This window comes from Pomacea canaliculata, linkage group LG6 (genome assembly GCF_003073045.1).
Source record: "Pomacea canaliculata isolate SZHN2017 linkage group LG6, ASM307304v1, whole genome shotgun sequence".
NCBI lineage: Eukaryota > Metazoa > Mollusca > Gastropoda > Architaenioglossa > Ampullariidae > Pomacea > Pomacea canaliculata.
In genome coordinates this window covers 11,283,393-11,302,385 of record NC_037595.1, presented here as the reverse complement: position 1 = coordinate 11,302,385, position 18,993 = coordinate 11,283,393, and the positions used below count along the sequence as shown (strand labels likewise).

Genomic DNA, 18,993 nt, shown 5'->3' with positions numbered 1-18,993 from the left:
TCATCTATTAAAAAAAGGTATAAAACGAACAAGGATTGTTCAATCCAAATAATAGGATGTTGAAAGGCACAAATACAGGTGCATGTAGCCCTGTATTATTATCACACCCTTTAATAACTATAACAGACGGTAGTATGTAGACTAAACATAAGGCTAAAACGAGGCATTAGACGACATAGCTTCCGGTTTATTAACATTCTTTGTTACGGCTCGCCGAGACTAACAGCAGATCACTTCGCAAAAGGCTAAGCTTTGGTTTTGGTAGACAGACAGCAATCCACCTCTAAACGTCTATGATGGGCCCGAAGCCCCTTCCTTCTATAAACAATATTTTGATGTGCTCTGTCTTCGTATAAGTGGGTAAATAAATACATGTTTATGCTTACCTATACATTATTCTCATCCAGTTTATTTTTAAAATGTGTGATGATAAATAAACATATGGAGAAATCAAAATATTTGTTAGCTTAGCTGCTTATTTTATTTCTTACTTTATAAGTTTAGATATATAAATATGTGTTTGTTTATTGTGTCTTTTATTGTCGTACAAAGGCAGTCACTTCTAATGACAACTGCTTAGAGAATGTGTAGTTTATCAATATACAGGCACGCACACAAATATAAATGTAAATAAAATAGAATGACTAAAAAATAACAAAAAGACGAGAATCGACAGAAAATAACAGTACACACAACGTCCAAACACATAGAGAGACACACATCTTTTTAAAACAATTTAGAAGACATATAATAGGACAAACTTGAACACAGTAATTGAGGTTTTTTCCTGACTAATTTTATTCAAATATGGGACGTAAATATACTTTTAGCACATATCTTCCGTGCAACTTTTATGTGCATCATTATCTAATCCATTTACAATCATTACAAATTACCCGATCTGTAATGTAAGGGAGATAATCTCAGGGCACGTTCCTTATGTTAAGAATGAACATCAAATAGGGGTCAAGAATTTTTTTATAAATTACAAAATCTTTTAAGCACACGTTTTCTAAGCCATAGTAAGAACTTAAAAACATTTTCGTCATTTTTTGTTAATTTTTAGTCCAGTCATCTGGTCCACCAATCTCTCGATCACTTGGTATGTCGGGCCTGAAACAAAGAGCTGCATTTCAGCTATCAAGCAGTTAAAAAAGGAGCTTAGCATATGCAAATTATTAAAACATTTCAATGTCTGAAAACTGGTAATTTCATCTTGTTTTTGTTCTTCTGTAATGGAAGAACGATGCATATTTAGGGGCATCATTCCATACCCAAATGCGCCCAGATGTGATGACTACTTCACTCTTTGTTCATTGCTAGTAGTCTTATCAAACAAACTCTGTACCAAGTAAAACTACATCAAAATCCTTCTATATTTTTGTCCTTACCGCGGATGTGCCTCGCTCGTGTGTACGTAGGCCTCTAGAATATTCCACGAACATGGAGTAAGATGGAGCTTTTCTCACCGTACATCAGCTCTGGCAGAAGACTGTCAAGAAAAAGCAATAAATAACTTATCAGATAAGTAAATACACATCCATTCATGTCTCACAAATGTTATAGGTGTCAATGACAATAACATCTAATCTAATGATATTAAACACAAAATAGATGACAGAAACCTTGGCACGACAGGTGAAACTGAAGGCTATTTCTGTGGGAACTTTAGTCAACGACTACTATTAAAATAAATCACTGAAATGTAATTTTATAAGATCAAGTTTGTTTTCAGCAGATATTAATGTTTGGGTGAGACTTTTGCTGACATATTCTTTGAGCTTAAATTCGTTAATTTGTCTGAGAATTTCAACGTCTTAAGATGTTAACTTAAAGCTTAAATAAATTGTTGATAATAAATTATAAAATTTAACATACCTTATTTCTTTTAGTGTTTATCTTGAGTTAAAACATATTAGCCATTTTATACACTTCTTCTCAGAAAAAACTTTAGCTTACACCAGTATGGGTTTCAATTGGCATTAAAATCGTTTATAAGTTCTTGATGCGTGTTAGAACTTAATGAAGGACCCTTTCTTCATCATGTCCTTTTGACAGAATGACCTCGATTACTCCTTTTTTTTTTTTACATTCATTCTGTATACCTTTGATTTTTCCTCTTCACATTCTTGGAAGCCCCTTAACTGAAGGTACGATGAATGTGTACTAAAAACCATTTTGTGCTGCTTCCACCATGTTTAGATACCATTCTTCCCCGTAGGTCTTCAATATCATGGCATGCGTTCATTTCCTCTTGCACCATCTGCACAGATTAAAAGTAGAAACATGTAGATCAGACACCAGAAATAAACAAGCAAAAACGAAAGCCTAAATAAATCAAAGCAAAAAAATAAAAACTCAACCAAAATACACGCAAACAGTGGCTTTGGAAGATTCTTGGCTTTGGAGGGGATCTCTATGCTGACAGTGAACAACAAAAAAACATTTAACCTCTTTGAGGCTGGGGAAGGGGAGGGCGACTGCCTCCTTGCTTTCTTGTTCCTTCGCCACTGTTAGGCTATAAGTAACTGTAGTAATAAAAGAAAATTAGAGCTAGCTTCAAAGGTAATGTGGCTGTTGAAAAACGAAACATTGGAAGAAATCTTTCATGTTTTTCCCCAGCAGTTGTGATGTGACTGAAACACAGTGGAGGATAAAAACAATGGGGGAAAACAAAATTCTACTTCTCCCTCCCCCTCTTTGTCTGTCTAAAGAACTAGAAATTGAATGCTTTAAAGTAAAAAAGTAAAATGCACAATACTCCCAGCACTACCAAGTAATTATAATATAACATACTAATGAATGCACTTTTAACTACAGCGATTGAAATCATGTTACCAAGTCGGTAGATGAAAGAACATCCACACCAAGAATAATACCATGAAGGAATATTAAAAGTACTTCTGCTGGGATCTTCGCAAGTTTTCAGTCATCACTGATGATTCTATGGTTAGGTCCCTCAATCATAATGTACTTTAATAGCTAATAATTGTTGAAACAACGCATGTTTGTAGCACTACCAAATACAGCTTTTAGTTTACAGCTACATTAATCTGCTATAGAAATGTTCTATAACACACTCGCCTTCTTGAAATCAGTTTACATCACAGAAAGCTTCATTAAAGCCAGTTTTAATTATCTTATAAAATGTATTGGTTCTGTAACGACTCGACTGAAGTCTCCTTTCTTGGTGCAAATATGTTTAGCAAAACATGTATTTGTGCGGTTTCATTGTACAGGTTGGGACCACATTTATTAAGATCAATAACTTTATAAAAATCATTCTAAAACAATGTCTGTCCATTTGAGATTGATAACTTCTAGCCCAGGACATTTTAATTCCTTTATATATTGTTGAACATCAATTATACATATGCCTCATACGCATTCATTTTCCTCGCTGGATTTCCTATTTATTCAGACGGTAGTAAGACGTGTATGGTGAAAGTGATGTGGGTGTGTGGATAAGGGGGTAGGATCCTAGGGGTGGAAGGTATATCTTACACTGTGTACCAGTCATTAAATCTTATATGTGCAGACAGTATTCAGAAATATGTCGAATGAACCACGGTACTCATGTTTTACTTGACGTGCCTGCGTTCTCCCGGTCCATAACTCTTATTTATTTTAGGCTTCTGTATATTTCTCTTTTTCCACTATGTTCAAATTTATTTGAAAGCTCATTTTACTCATTGTGAGTACATGAGAGAAAATGTCCTATAGGCATTTTAATGGCGATATATCAACATCTCTCAGAGTGTGCTACTAAATGTTTATCCATTGTCACAGATGCTTATAGTCTCGGGTTGAACGGTTCAGAAGCTGGAGCCAGCAGGACGAGGAATCGCTCATCAATTCAGTTCATCAAATTTATAAAAATAAAATTCATAAAACAGCAAGTGAAGAAGAAATTGCTTGGTGGTTAATGACAGTCGTGACATGTCGATAATTTCTAATTTTATTTTTTCACAATCCCTTATGGTAAATATGATATAAATGAAGAAAGGTGTCACAGGATGAAGTGATATAAACTCTCCTGTAAAAGGGAAGCAGTGCGCAACTTCACCAACTCATTGCTTAGTTTACGATCGCTGATAAGGTAAATTTGTCGTAACTTCCATCTAAACCAAAAATAGGTCATATAACAGGTGTATGCTCTCTTCTTACCTCGGATATAGAATCTATTCATTCAGTTTCCTAAAGCGTTAAATTATTATCCTTTCAGTTAATTAGTACTGTTTTGCAGGCAAAATCAACTTTTTACAATCCTCTCAAAGTTTAATAAGAGTTTACACTTCGGTCTTATTGGACAGCCTCTTCCGGTATAGTTAATCATGGCGAACGACTTGAATTTTACGATGTGTCGAGAAGAAGACAGGCTTAATTCCTTCAGAATTCACTCTGCTTTACATCGTGGAAGGACACGTGAAAGGTCCCGAAGGTATAAGTATAACCTTTATAATGTAAATAAGTGGAAATAAAATAATTATCTCAGGGCATTTAAGTAATGGCCTTGTTAGTGTAAGTCAGCTTGTATGTATGTTTATATATTATAATCTGCTGGATTTTGTTTTAAAGTACGATAGGAGGATTTTAAAGGGGCATTCTTTTAGTTACCTGTCAAATTTCTGCAGTCAAACACACACTACTGTATCCCTATACTTTGCTCGCTTTTTATTAACGAGGTAGCTTTACAAATTATGAACAATGGAAAACATGAGGCAAGTTTTCATGGAAATATTTATACTTTTATTTACAGACGATATTAGATTGCTATTTGAAACTGTAATGAATATATTGCATGAAGCATCACTAATTCTTATCCTAAACGTAAAGTAAATTCTTATCAACGAATGAAAGTGGTTGTATGAAAGTATACAAATGAATGTGGTTAATACATATACAGTCAAATCTCCCTACTATGCCACCCCGCGACTATGCCACTCTCGGTATTATGCCACTTTTGCTCGGTCCCGACTATAAATTCAATGTAAAAAAAAATTTACTATGCCACCCCTACTCTCGCTACTATGCCACTTTTTTGTGATTGTTAAAAGACACAAGTTGTGAAATTCTGCGCAGTGCTCGATTACTATACTGTACGGTAGTGTGGGACATCGCAGTTAGGTGGATGGAACCTAGCACGCACACAGGGAGGGTGGAGGCTGGCAATGTGGGGGGTAGGTGGTCGCTGGCCGGGTGACAGCCACGTGACAGAGGGAAGGTGTGAGGGGGTCGACTAGCGACAGGATGCAGGTGCGCGGATGTGGTTGGGAGGGGTGGAGGATGAAGAGGTGAGAGGGAGAATGAGAGAAGACAGCTAGCGAAGCCGACGATTCTTGAGAGCTTTGGACCAGACCTGGGCAAAGGCCTCCTATCTCTGACCAGCCCGCCCACCCGCCCGCCAGTATATACTATATATACAGTATTAGGTAAAACTGAGTTAACTAAATTAGTCCGGCCCTCTAAAACCATCCCAATTTCTCATGCGGCCCCTTGGGCAAATTAATTGCCCACCCCTGCTTTGGACTGACGGGTAACTTGAACAAATAAAGCTGTTTTTACGAACCCTCTCTACTATGCCACTCTCGCTACTATGCCACTTTTGCTCGGTCCCGGTAGGTGGCATAGTAGGGAGATTTGACTGTATATGCATTTAGGCCATCATTTCTCTACTAGGCTAAGTACATTTGAAGAATTAACTAAGGCTAAGAAAGCAGTATTTTGCATTATAAATACATTATATAAGATAGGCAATCATTCTGTGGATGTAGAAACCAGCCTTTTGTAGTACAGAGCAGATGTATGGGGCCTCAATGAAAGTATTTGTATGGAAATATATACAAACATGTATACATGCGCTATGAAAAAATATCTGGCTGTAGCACACATACTCCTAACATGATGATACATAATGATTTTATGAAATAGCCACTTTTCATTAACACATACTAATGTTAGATACTGGTTAAAAAATTAACAATTAGACTTCCATGGAGAGGCTACAAAATGATAGTAGGACTGGATAATAATGGGAAGCAGAGCTGGGGATCTGATATTAGGTTTATTCTTTTTAGACATGGTTTAGGACATGTCTGGCTAAACCGAGGGTTAGGAGTAGTTAGTAGTTTTATTAAATGCTTTAGGTAGAGGATTATTGTCACTGGGCAAAATGGAATTATATCATCAATGGTAGTGAAATATTTAGCTTTGATATCAGTTAAGTCTGCGCCATACAGGGAGATGTGTTCTGAAAACAATAATATTATCTTATTTCACCTTACGATTTGGCTAAGAATTAGTGATGTTCCATGCAATATATTCACTTGATTCTTTACTCCCATTATAATTTCTAATATTATTACAATATCGTCTGCAAATAAAAGTATAAATATTTCCATGAAAAGTTGCCTCACGTTTTCCATTGTTCATAATTTCGAACCCTTAACATTCTCACTAATCGGTGTTATTTTGATAAATTAGTTTTACGACTTCCCTCTGAGGCTATAATTAGTGAATGGTGTTTGTTGATATCATTATTTGCAGGCTGGCGGCGGCCAGAGGCTATTATTTTAATGCCTATAATGGGCGCGAACAGTGCTTTGGATGTGGCCGTACACCTGACCAAGAGCATCATGAAGCTTGCCCCCAAGAACAGCTCAACATCACTAGTCAGCAGACTGCACGCCTAAATCTCACAACGTAGGTAGACATGTGTTATATTAGTTTCCTTCTCCTTATCGTTATTATGTACCTAAAGAGAACCACACAATTGTAATACATTTTTAATAGGCAGTATATGGATCTGCAAAAAATACCTCCAGCTGATATTCGATTGGAAAAGAAAACAAAACTTATTCTAAAAACGTGTGAGCGCGCGCACCTTAATAATATGATGAAGAGTTTGGGGTTTAGTTTTTTGTTGTGTTTTGTTTTTGTTTTTTTCAACAAAGCGCAATAACCAGCCTTTCCCATAAGATTATGTCTTACCTCCCTTGACAAGCCAAGGTGTCCGCAAACTTGTACAACAATGGTGCTTTGAATTAATCAGCTTACTTTGCTTGCCTAAATATTAAAGAAAATCTTCTCACAGAATACGTTTCGTTTCTGGAAGCTTGTTTGAGTACATTAGATGGGGCCATCAATTTGCAGTGCTGATCATTAAAAAAATACACAAATGTAAAATATTAGGAAGTGTAACATGGAGTAGTGGTATTTGATAGCACGAATATGAAAAATTTGAAGAGCAATACAACTACAGTCCTCAAAGCTTTGAGTTTTAATGCATAAACTTGCTCTTAATTTAGAAATAAAACAATTAGTTTTAGATGACACTTTAAACCCGTTATATTGTCACTGGTCTGTATTATTTTGATAAATTATTTTTATTACTTTGCTCTGAGGCTTTAATTAATGAATAGTGTCTATTGACATCCTTATTTACAGGCTGGCGTTGATCAGAGGCTACTATTTCAATGTCTATAATGGGCGCGTACAGTGCTTTGGCTGTGGTCATACACCTGACCAAGAGCATCATGAAGCTTGCCCCCAAGAACAGCTCAACATCCCTAGTCAGCAGACAGCAAGGCTAAATCTCACAACGGTAGTAGACCCACATGGATTTTACGACACGTGTGTCTATATCCGCAGACATACTGACAATATTTAAAGGAAACGGAGGATAAATCTCACAACTTTTACATTTTGTAATCCTTTCATCGACGTTCTTTAAAAGTTATTGTTTAAAAAGCACATTTATGTGAGATGAATGATGGTTTAATATACTTCAAAGTAACATATATCTATTTTTTTGTCAGCGTCATAATACTGGTGAGTGGGTGAGAGAGTGAGTGAGGTAGGTAGGTGTATATTTGTGTGGACTGTGTGGAGTGAACGTGTGATTCACAAGATATTGTAGTGCTACTTTGGTATTGTTTTGTTTCCACAAGGATGAATAAAGTATTGTCCCTGTCTCGCATATTGTGTGTATGTGTATGTTATACATGCCAATATGTACTATAAATTTTTGCGTAAATGTATATATATAATTATGTATTTTATATTTTGACCTCCCGCTGAATCTTTAAGCGCCTGCAGCAGAGAATCTTATTCAGATAGCATAAATTTGTAATAACTGAAATGAATCAGGACATAACAACATATTAACGGTTTGCCGTCCACCGTCCAATCCCTCTATCTTTTCATCTGTTGGTGACAGAGAGAGGCTTGCCAACGGCCTCGTCAGTCTCGCGTTGACAGCTCGCGCTGTTTAGGCCACGCCTACTAGTGACGCACACAGACTCTTGTACTAGAAAAGCACAGCTCGGGTCACGCCTACTGTAGCTACCCTTTCAGGATGGGGCACTGGAGAGGTCACGACCCCACTGCAGCTACTGTGTGTGAAGCCTGCGCGGTGGGGCGTGTCGGGCAGTGAGTGGTCTTCAGAGAAGCCACTAGTCCGTGAAGCACGATTATAATTATTATGTTGGACTGAGTTATGAAAAGCGTCGATGGATGTCTTCAAAATGTCAATTGTAAAAAGACTATCTTCTGCTGAGAGAGATAATTTTGGAGCGTTGATGGTTGTGATGAAAGAAATATTCTATTCTTTTAAGTAGTACTGATTATGACAACTTAACTTGTCCTTCGGTATTTATTTTATGCAACATTTACGGTTTAAAGTATAAGATCTGTGCAAACACACATGGGTCCCTTGCTTTGCCAGCTTTCATTTTCGGCCTGGGACCCACATGGATTTGTCAGATGAATCCCAGGTAAATCTGACATGGGTCCCATATGGGTTCCTCTTTCAATGCTACTAGGGTTGATGTGAACGCATAAAAAAAAGAAGAGGGACAGACAAAGTGTATTGTTAGGATAACTCTCGTGTCCTTTCACTATGTGATTAATCAAACACTAAAGTAGGTTTATTGTAACGAAAGCTCACAATCATATGTATTGACTAGTTGATGAATTCAGCAACTAAGATAACAAGGTGTGTTTTATATGTAATACACTTATTTAGCACATTGTTATCTCTATTTTGAAAATATCCTCAATTTCTCAAAGCTGTCACTTGGATGAAATCTGTTTTTCCGTCTTCCCTCAGCGTGAACAAAAATGTAGGAGAAGGCGTGGCCTAATGGTTCAGCTGCACCAAGACATGAAGTGCAAAATAAATGCAAGGGCAAGGCCAGGCATGCCACAGCGGGCATGCCTGGCCTTGCCCTTTCATTTCTTTATCGGCCATTTTCCTGTCGCTGTTGCAGTCAGCCATTAATTTACAGTTGGCCTTTGTCTATTGTTCTTAACACGAAAGAGGAAGTCGCTGGACAATTGTCAGGGTCATAAAGATTTATAATAAATCACACTAATATAAGCAACCTACCAGAATGTTACCTAGTTAATTTTATCTGTCATATGCGATGGTTTCCAGATTTTTATCGTGATATATATAGAAGCTTTTGTGCTTAAAATATGTAATTACCAAATTCATAAAATAGTTATAACATCTATTTCGATTTTCACCTCGCTCTGGATTATGGGAAACCGCAATATTTTGAAAAAATAATTATAGTTCTTTAATTTAACCTTTGTTCATGATTATTTGGATAGTTTTAGATACTTGTAACGACCTGTTTTTTTAACTATATGTTATTGGTTTTCATGGCAAAAACATCACGAAAAATCTCACTTCCTTAACTGGCCTCACAGCCAGTAAGGAATGATTAAAGGAACATTTTATTTCACATTTGCTCCATCTACTTTCATCAGAAAATATACAGCCTAATACATAAATTTGTACTGTTTCAGCCTTAACCTTATTGCTGAAATAATTGAAATACCCCAGAAGTTAACATTATTCAAAAGATTTAAGATATTTTCAAAATTGTTAAGTTTGGATTTATAATTTCACACAGAAAAGATTCTCGTATGACATGACAGTCTCAACAAGATGGCAGGCTCTCAAATCGAGTCAGTACTACTTTTTGTTCGCACGATGCGAGAGGGTCAGGCACTCACTTGTTCTGTTCATTAATTTCTTCATAGATGGCGAATATGTAAAATAAAGAAAACTCCTCTTAGTCACTGAACCTGGAATGTTTCGCCCGCATTCGACTTTCCTGTAAATTAGGTTTACAGGGAAATCAGCCCGGTTGTGCCGCGTGAGGAACCAACTAGGTCAACTTGCTCAACCCAGCGCTACCCTTTCTGCCTTTGGTTTCCTCTGTGTTTGTCTTACATACACCCCGGACGGGAGTCGCTCTTGTTTTCCAAGAGGGTTTAGAATTGAAAGAGTTACTTACCTACTGATGTCGCCATATGTGTTCATTAACTTGTCGAAATTCAACATAGACATTCTCCACATCTGAATAACGAACAGTACAACCTTCCTCGAGTCACAGTCTGCCTGGCGAGGATCGTTTCGCTGGTTAGCTCACCGATTGGTTGCTCAATATGCGCTGGGCGCGGCCTTCGGTCCTTGGTGGTGGTGAATTTTCACCGCTATATAAGTAAGATGTCTGCGCCTAGACGCACAAAATAAAAAGTACGCAGATCGTTCAGCAAGCGGTTGGACAGTAGCATGATGGAAGGCTTGTTTGCTGAGAAAGAGGTGATCGCGCAGAGACCCAAAGCTTTCATCAGAAAGACTAGCAGCGTTTCCATCTGGAAAACACACACACACAATGCAATGCTAATAATAGCTTTCAGAATATGTGTGATTACATTATGTTTTTGTGTCTCCTCCACATCCAAACAATGTCTATTTCATACGATGTACTAATGAATTAATCCTGCTGAGAATTGTATGTAAGTAGTGAGATTATGTCTCCTAGCCAAAGGCCACATAACTGCACACAAATCGCAACAACAACCCTCTGTAATGTCAGACTGTCGTTTCTGAGTGCTGTGCATGTTGTAACAGGATGAAACTTCCTAGCAGTACTAAACGTCTCGGTTCAAACTTCCGATGGATTAGTAAACATTTTCTTGGGTTTATTTATCAAAACAAGCTCAAAGCATATTGTGAGTTGCATAATTTTGCTTTTGCAATGTTATTTATTTCGTATGTCCTGTAATGTTTCGTCCTTTACTTTTATGTCAAGTAAACTGCCAATCGAAGATTCACGTGACCGATAGGCTTTATTTTTTCTTTGCTTCATGACGAGACGTTTGGTTTCGCTGCTGTGCCTTTTGAATAGTACGCTGATATTTTCAAAATATGCTTGTATAATTTTGCTTTTACAAAGTTATTTTATTTCTAGCAAGAGCCAAGTGGAAAGTATTTGATATGGTGCCCTTATTTACCCAGATTCAGCAATAAAGCCATATTTCAGATGGAATTCCAAATTCTTAGTTTACTTTCCCATTGTCAAGCAGCTCTAGCATGTAACATGAGTTATCATTAGGCATCAATTAAACATGAGTTTTACAATTTCATTCACTATCAGTAACATGCGCAGACTATACCGAGACGTTTAGTCCTGCTGGGAAGTTTCATCCCGTTACACATGTAAGGCGTACACAGCCATAGCACCGGGTCTACCCGAACCACACACTCTACCCCTTATCACCCTCGGAACGAAGCCAGCGAGCGACCGGCTGCGCAAAAGCTGCATGAACCAGTCATCGAGCGAGCGATGAGCCTGATGACATCAGCGCATAATGGTGACCTCCACACGAGGTATTAGGAACAGATCTCGGTTTGAACGCACGAGTTTCTGAGTATTGAGTTAAAGTAACGCGAGGTGTAAACTGTGCAGCGAGCGAGCGTTTGCACTTCCACGACTCAACGATCGCCACGCAGCGCCTTCACTCGCAAAGCAGACGTGAAGTAGTCGTCTGTCTGTGAGCATGTCTACGTCGTGTTACTCGATTTGTATTCACAAATATGGCGACATTTGTTCGGTACAGTCAAGCCAATCATCGTTTGATGGTAACTATTTCAGTTCTGATTTCGTTTGACTCGTCTGATGGACGCGACAGACAGTGGCAATGATAGACCGGCACAGTAGACATATTGCAAGCAGTTGACTGAGGTCAGGTCGAGATAAATGCTGGGTTAGCGGCGGAAAATAGTCACAGGACTGGTTTTCCTGTCGAGCCCATATCCAGTTCATAGGCTGGTCGTATGGAGATGATTTTTTTTTTAGGCTTTCGCCATGTATGAAGAAAATAATGTGCAGTAAAAAGGAATGTTGAAGCTGTCGTGTCATGTAGGAGCCTGACTATGCAAAAATGCAAAGTAGAAAATGAAAAGAATGTAAGATGCTGGAATAACATTCTATATGTTGTATGATTTAGAATAATAATTAAAATTAAAAAATCAGAACTATTACAGAAATGTTATTAGACAATTGTGGTTTTAGAGGATACAGAATACATAGGGAATACAACGTGATTTTTCAAGATTCAAAGATAATGAATAAATGATCACACAATATTCTTTGCCCTAATTACAAGTGAGATTCTGTTTTAATGCCAAATATTTTTAAGTTACAAGTTAAGTTACAGCCAGCTTCCTTCTAAGGAAAAGTTTTTGGAATTTTATTTTTGCTTCGCTGTTTTTGTTTGAGTTTGGTTTAGCAGTTATTACTTTTGTTTTACAGACTAGGAAACAAACGAGTGGCAAGAGAAGGAAGACCTGCCCGGTCAGAACATGGAGAAAACAGACAACGAAACGTCTTTTCTAATAACAGTTTAATCTTCCCTTTTTATGGACGGATGGATCTGCTTCCTTTAAGCCATGAAAGCAATCATATGGATGTGAGATAAAGGTAAATAAGCAGTAAGGGCGGTAATTTGACCAAGTAACAAATCCTAAGAAACAAAGGGTCAGGATAGTCAAGGTCCTTCACTGACCGCTAACACCCATTCCAGACAAATCAGTGAGATAGGCATCGCCATCAAATGACAGGATTACCAAACAGTTGTAGCACAGTTTCTTTCATGACATTTTGTTTTCCGTTTAAAATATCTCTTTGAATGTGAATAAGAGCGAACATGGTGAGTGTTGTGATTTGTTCTGAAACACTTAAATTTTTTTAAATAATAATAACAATAATTAAAGAACGCCATTGCCTAATGAATCACAGCATTTTACAAATATTAGTAACAATATGATCATGAAAACAAAATAACAAGATTTTGCATTATCTAAACTACAAGAACACACTATCAATCCAAGGAACAATGTTAACAAATATGCCTTTAGCAGCTGCTTAATGATAAGAAAGACAATCTATCTCTCAGAAGTATAATTTTTAGCTTCAAGTAAGTTTCAACTAAATTTATTCAGTTAAAAGTTCATACTCAACCAAAAATTCATCCGTAAAAAACAGACTACGAATGATCTAATTTCATGAATTTAATTTACTGTAGTTTACACATGAATAACTGTTTTTGTTTTTTCCTTCGTCCAAAGACAAGACTGCTTACTTATTTTATAAAGCGTATAAAGTTTGTTACCTCTTTGTACTGTACTGCCTACTAATTTAGCTATGCTTGTAAAGTGTGTCTTAGTCTTACTGCTAGCCTGCCTACTTATTTAGTCATACTTGTAAAAGAGGTCTATTTTTAAACCATTCAGCCCATTTAGCCATTTTTACCAATTAGCTGATTTTCTTTTATATTCACAGAAGTGGAAAATCTTAGTAATGTTTTCAACAATGTTTAAGTGGGTTTTTTTTTATACTGTTTTGCTATTCTTTTATCAGTCTTCTCCCAGAGATTGTTATGAAGCTTCACCATCTAACTCTGTCTTCTTGGAATATTCTAGAATCTAGACTCTAGAGCAGCGGTTCTCAACCTGTGGGTCGCGACCCCCTGGGGGGTCGCGACGTGCCTACAAGGGGGTCGCGAAGGTGGTCATTTTTTTAAAAAGTTTCTTATACTGGTATTAGTGAAATTAGTTTACATTGTGTAACCGAGTGGTGAGGGCGATCAAACTCCAAATCTCTTCTCCCTATTCAAGTACACTGTCTCGGCAATGCAGTGACTTCTCACTTCCAAAACTCAAAACACAATCCCCCTCTCAACAATTAAGCCTCCAATCTCCTCCTCTCACCTTTTGCCCTCTCTCTTCCCAATCTCTCATCGCTGACTCCCCTCTCCCTCTCCAGTCACACCTCTCTTTTTTTTAAAACATCTAAAAGGCACGCATTCAGGAAACGTCCATCATTCACACCTTTCATTCGCACGTGCTCAGTCCTAGTACTCTATAGGTCCCTGACAGAAGGCCATGACCAGACAAGGGAAGGACACCACCATATTACAAACAACTGACAAGATGAATGCTTTCGTCCGAAACATTTCGTTGTGGACGCAGAAGATACTCCAAGAAAATATTTTTGATATGTTTCCGTGCTTGTGTAAGTGCAAGGCTGCCGTTAACTTGAATCTTGATTCAGGTGAAGAATGTAATTATTGCCCATCTAAGCGGACTGCAAGAAAGGTTTCAGCATTATTTCGCTGAAATTGATGTGACTAAATACGATTGGATTCGTAATCCATTTCTGGCTGATCCTAGCACAAGCGGGTTGTCCACGCAAGAAGAAGAGCAGCTCATCGACCTTTCGAGTGACCAATCCCTGAAAATGGTCTTCCAAACAACACCAGTGCCAACATTCTGGATTAGCATCAACGGTGAATATCCTCTCCTTTCTGAGAAAGCAATGAAAGTTCTTCTGCCATTTTCAACTTCATATATGTGTGAGCAAGGATTTTCAGCATTGGCAGCACTGAAGTCTCAATACAGAAATCGTGTGGACGCAGAGGCTGAGCTGCGAATAGCAGTGGGTACGAACATCGCACACAGGTTCGCTTCTCTATGCAACAGCAAGCAGGCTCAACCTTCTCATTAATCAAAGTGAGTGTCCAATAAAATAATATTTATTAGCACCACAGAATTTGCTTTAGTAAAATTTCATTAACAGTTATACTTCTTGCAGATACGAACTTTGTTCTTCCGTTGTTGATTTCCTCGACGCGGCGTTCGAGGTTAGCTAAGGCTCCCCCCCCCCCCCCGCTCTTCCACCGACCTAGCTGGCTAAGGGGGTCGCGGACGTACCGGTGTTCGTCAGGGGGGTCGCCACATGTAAAAGGTTGAGAACCGCTGCTCTAGAGGGATGAAGTTTGGTGCTATTCCATTTTGCACAAGTTTATCAGGACCATTCCTACTGACAGGGAGCAAAATACAAGGTAAGTATAGTGATGCTCACAGATCTGGTTCTTTCTTTTATTAGTTAAGAAACAAAAGCATAAAGTTATGAAAAGTATTAAAGTAGCATTTATTAGCACTGGTTTTTTTTATGCTGAAATATTTTCAAACACGAATATTTAAAATAACGTTTAATTTTCTGATTCATGTTAAGCTTTGTTTTTGTCTTAGAGTACATCGGCGGGTATGGTGTAACTTTGTTTCAGGTTTGTGAACAGAACCACATGAGTGTTTGGAGGACCCTTGACATTGCACCTGTGAGAAGGATGCTTAATTTGTCAGAAAGAACGGCAAAATTCAGATTTTATACCTTATAAATTATAACATTGGAATTTATATGCAAACATGAGTTTAAAAAACATTGTGTTTAAAATGCTTCATTCATTTTAAAGTAGTTTTTTTTTAAAGAAGGAAAAAATCGAAAGAAAATAAAAACGCTCACTCAAACACGCAGACATTCATTGCATTCACACTAGTACATTTAGTTAACAGGATGTAAAAAAAGTGATTGAATGTGGAAGAACATTGCTTCTCTCCACGACACACACACACATTTAGGCATGAAAACTTCTCTTTTAATCAAATCAAACTTTATTGTCTATCCGAGGAAGTCCAAGACAGAAATTTTTCTTTTGATCACAAGCCCAACCACATATACAAACATAACATGAGCATGTAAAACATAATATGAGCATAGCAAACAGTATGAGCATAGCAAACATAGAATGAGCATAGTACTAGTATACCAGTACTTTTATTTTCCTAGTGGATGATTCTGGCCAGCTTTGCCTTGTCTTTGACGAGGAGGTGACCATACCAGACGGCGATGCTAAATGTGAGGATGCTCTCAACAAGAGACCTGTAAACAGTCCACAGTACCCCAGACCTGACGTTGAAGCTGCGGAGTTTCCTCAAAAGGTACAGACTTTACTGGGGCTGTCTGTATACTTGGATCACGTGATCACTAGAGGATAATCTTCCCTCTATCACTGTACCAAGGTACTTACAGCTGGCAGCCCTCAGTGCGCACACTCATCGAAGTAGTTATGAGTCAAGAGTTACAAAGTTGTCTCCCTTGTTACAGTGCTAATTGCTATGCTTGACAATGGATTGTAATAAAACAATTAGTGGTATAAAGCCACGAAAGGGATGCTGATGCTTTATGTATCTGGCATCAATAAAATTAATCCGAAGAAACACTCTTTGTTGACGGAAGGCTTGTTTGGGCATGACTGTCCTGTGATGTGCACGATTGTTCTAGGATTATTGTTATGTGTACATTTTAAAATTTGTGAGTGCTAACTGCTTTTTACACACCAGCTTGTTAGTTTGCTTAGTGTTTTTACTATTCTGAATGTATGCTAGTATATATTTTGGATGTGTGTATGCGTGTATGCTGGCATGTAAAACTCAAACAGCCAACTAACCGTATGTATGCATATGTCCTTCAATACACGTTCACTAAACATTTAAAAGATTGTCGCAAGCCAAATTAGCTACAATTCTTTAAGGTCTTCATCTATAATTGACAACCAATCACCAAGAACAAAATTGTATTGATTTCATACATGTTGTAAAATGTAAGAAATTAAAGCAGCGCAATTGCAGTTAATAGATACAAAGTGTAGCTTTACATATATATTATTACAAAAGAAATAAGCATTAAAAATTATGCATGTATCCAAATAAGGATGATGTAAAGATTAATTTAAATCTCGTTAAAGCAGGAATCATTGAACTATAGAAAGGCAAACAAGCATACAGTTACTAACAATAAAAACAAAAGTAAATATCAGAAATAAAATAGTAAAACTAACCCAGTTACAAAAGACACGCAGAGTGCTAATGAAATATACTGTAATATTGCATGATGAAGTAATCACCATTCTCACACAAAGACGACGAGAACTGGTAGCTACATGGAACTGCTGAGGGCAACCAGACAGAGAGATTATGAAGAGGAGGAGGAGCAGGAGGTGGAGGAGGAGGAGGTGGATGAAGATGAAAGACGAAGATAATAAAGGCACACCGTGTTAAGATTTTAGTCCAGCAAGTAGATATTGAGCTTTAAAAAGTCTCAGTTTTGTGGAAAGTAAGGTTGCCTGAGTTTTACACCAAACGTAGTGTAAAGTTCCAGAGCATCAACTGTTGCATCATGCCGTGTGGTCTGTGGCACGTTGAGGTGTTCTCTGGGACACGTGCTGCTGTGACACTGATCTAGTCTCCGCCCACAGCCAAAGCACTCTACCCGACCACTGATGCGATTGAAAAAATATCCAGCAGATGCTAGTCTTTTGATCATTCTCTCACAGGGGTTGATATACTCAGTGTTTGTGTTGCCCGCATCTGCAGCCTGAGCAGCGAACGCGCTGACCTCCTGGATGGGGCACGTGCGGCGATGACACTGTTCACGTCTCCGTCCACAGCCAAGACACCGTTCACTTCTGGTGTTACTATCATAGAGGTAGCCTGTAGGTGCCCGACTGAAACATTATAAGAAAGAAAAGGCTCACTAGGTCCGTTTGTATAATTACAAGGATGAATAGTTCATAGAGAAAGTAAGAAAGTTTAAGACCTAAGTACGAATGTTTAATAGATGCAAAACCCAAACAAACATTGTCTTTTTCATCACTATAGCTACTGGAGAAGGACCCTTACTCGCCATAGGTGGCTCCACCCCTACATGTCTAGAGATGTGTCGGTTAACAATATTCCCACAGGCGAGAGAGACTGAGCGTCACATGTTGGAAGGTGAACAGTTAGAGAACTGTTTCAGTCCAAGAGGAAGAGAAGAAAAGTATATACGAGGTAACGGCTTTAAAAAAATTACCACGTGACTAATCCAGCGAATGAAGTTCATAAAAAATATCAGCGGTTTTTTTTCCCCTCGCCCTTTCTCATGGGACGCAAACCCATTAGTTTAGACTTTAGAGGAAGCTGACAGTAGCGTCCCCTTTTCAAACTGCTCTCTTTTACTTTGTCGGCTTTTTTTTTTTTTTTTTTTTTTTTTTTTTAAAAAAAAAATAATAAGTAGCTGGATTGGCCAACCGTTAGTATGACAAAGTATGAATATAGACCAGGTTTGTCTTGTCTCGATACCAATAACTTGTTGCCGTTGTTCTTACTTTCTGTAAAATTGTTCCTCCTACCGACACTGTCTACCTTCCCGTGAAACAATCCCCCCCCCCCCCACACCGAAACTGATTAAAGTCTTTCAGAAGTCGCACGATGGGATAATTTTGATACCTGAAAGTCGCTATTTGTACACCCTGACTTCTACAAGAAATTGTGAGACAGAGATGTTTTCTTAGCGCTGTCTTGTAAGAAATATCGATGATTAGAAAAAAATTCAAAGAGAGAGACAATAATTAAAAAGTAGCTCCAATATCAGATGAGAAAGACGTGAAAACACGCTAAACAGACATGCAAGAAATTCTGTTCTGTATCTTGTGAACGAGTGGAATCTCAAGTCTTCTCTAAACATGTGAGAAGATGAGCGGCTGGCCATTTGACTTTTAGAGTGACGGTCAGCTGAGTCTTGCAACCCAGACGGACGAACGCACAATGAGAAAACTTGAGACAGAACTGACAAGATTACATCCAGTGAAAAGGGAACAGCAAACTTGTGACAGCAAACAGACTAAACGCTCTGCCGGAAAGCAGAGGCGGCGTTAGGAACCGTTAGGAACACGCGGGGTCTGGGGCCGACCATCCGCGAGGGGCCGGGGTAATGGAGTACGTGTATCAACATCCCTATTGATATGATGCCGGAA

The 18,993-nt window shown here is 38.1% G+C and overlaps 2 long non-coding RNA genes across 2 annotated transcripts; one reads left to right on the top strand and one right to left on the bottom strand.

Moving 5' to 3' along the window:
- Nucleotides 1–778: 778 nt before the first annotated feature.
- Nucleotides 779–10,440, bottom strand: LOC112567300. Its single transcript, XR_003099786.1, has 4 exons — nt 10,308–10,440; nt 2,106–2,263; nt 1,392–1,492; nt 779–1,113 (listed from the first exon to the last, which is right to left on the bottom strand). It is a non-coding gene; the product is annotated as an uncharacterized LOC112567300 (long non-coding RNA).
- Nucleotides 10,441–15,118: 4,678 nt separating this feature from the next.
- LOC112566900 lies at nt 15,119–16,406 on the top strand. Its single transcript, XR_003099719.1, has 3 exons — nt 15,119–15,201; nt 15,427–15,477; nt 15,987–16,406. It is a non-coding gene; the product is annotated as an uncharacterized LOC112566900 (long non-coding RNA).
- Nucleotides 16,407–18,993: the final 2,587 nt, after the last annotated feature.